Below are 1,395 nucleotides of genomic sequence, written 5' to 3' on the forward strand. Positions count from 1 at the left end.
TCCGAGCACAGCCCGAGCCCCCGCCGCGGGGACAGCCCGGGGGGTCTCCGCGGCCAGGCGGGAGGCGCCGGCCGCAAAGGAAGCTGGGACTTGTAGTCCACGAGCTGGAGCGGGGGTGTGGAGCGGGGGGACGCGCCGCGGTGTCTGGGGGTGGATGGTGGTGGTCCGATGCTTGCTCCACGAAGCCTGGATCCGAGCAGGGGTGGGGTGGGAGGTGCCCCAGGCCCCTCGCAATGGGAAGGGGAAGAGTGGGGAGGGAGCGAGGCGCGCGATCTGGGGACTCTTCCCTCCCCACCCCCAAGCTGTCTCTACCCACGGGAGCCTGCAAATTCCTGGGACCCCCCCCCAGCACCCCCCAAGCCCGAGCGTGGACGCGCTGCCAGCGGCCGATCGCACCCAGGGATGGGCGCTCAGCCTCTTCTGTTCCTCTGCCTTGGGTCCCACCTGATGCTCACGCCCGAGCCTGGGCGGGCACCCCGGGTGAGGACCTGGTGCGTCCGGCCCGGCGGCTCTTCCTGGGCAAGGTACCAGCTTCTCGACTCCTTGCGCAACCAATGAGCAGGATGCACACTCGCGCATCCAAAAGCTCCACGGCCAACGCACCGTACTGCGAATGACCCATCGCCCTCGCTGTCCCGATAACTTGGGACGCGTTGCATTCATGTTGTCCTGTGACGTTGGGCAGAGAGGTTCCTGGTTCCTAAAGTATGCATGCTTTCACCAGCCAAAACGTGCGCACTAACATCTATGCCCAGGCTGGAGGTCTCCGGGAGCTGTGTATTCTTCAGACGATCTAAATAAAATGGCAGCTGTAAGCTGGGCACCCATGGCGCACATCTGTAATCCTCCTATTCGGGAGAGTGAGATTTGAGGCTTGAGGTTCCAAGTCTTATGAGATTCTCATCTCCAATTAAGCACCCAAAAGCCAAAGGTGGAGGTGTGGCTCAAGTCTAGGTAGAGGGCCGGCCTTGAGTACAAAAACTCAGAAGACAGTTCCCAGGCTCTGAGTTCAAGTCCTAGGACTGGTGCGTGCGCACGTGCACGCAGCTACAAATCCACTGAAATTCTCCTTTTCTTTCCTTGCTCCTTGACATTCTGCTGTCTTCAGTTTCCCAGCAAGGTTTAGCCTCTTTCTAGGGGTGTACACCCTCTACCTACAACTCAAAAAATCTTCCCAAGAAATGGCTCTTCCCTTCCATTTGGAAACCTGTGCTGATTGGAGGTGCCTAAAGACTACATCTGGACTTGACCCCTCTTCCCCCAACCCCAACTTCTGACTGCTCTCCCTACTCCATCATGACTGCTACCCCCTTGCCTTCCTACCTTAGTTTACCTTTTCTAGGAAACCATAGCTCCCAATCTTATTGGACTATGCTGACAACTTTATTCTTCTAC

Source organism: Dipodomys merriami, unplaced genomic scaffold, assembly GCF_024711535.1.
Source record: "Dipodomys merriami isolate MVZ:Mamm:240054 unplaced genomic scaffold, mDipMer1.0.p SCAF_447, whole genome shotgun sequence".
NCBI classification, from domain to species: domain Eukaryota; kingdom Metazoa; phylum Chordata; class Mammalia; order Rodentia; family Heteromyidae; genus Dipodomys; species Dipodomys merriami.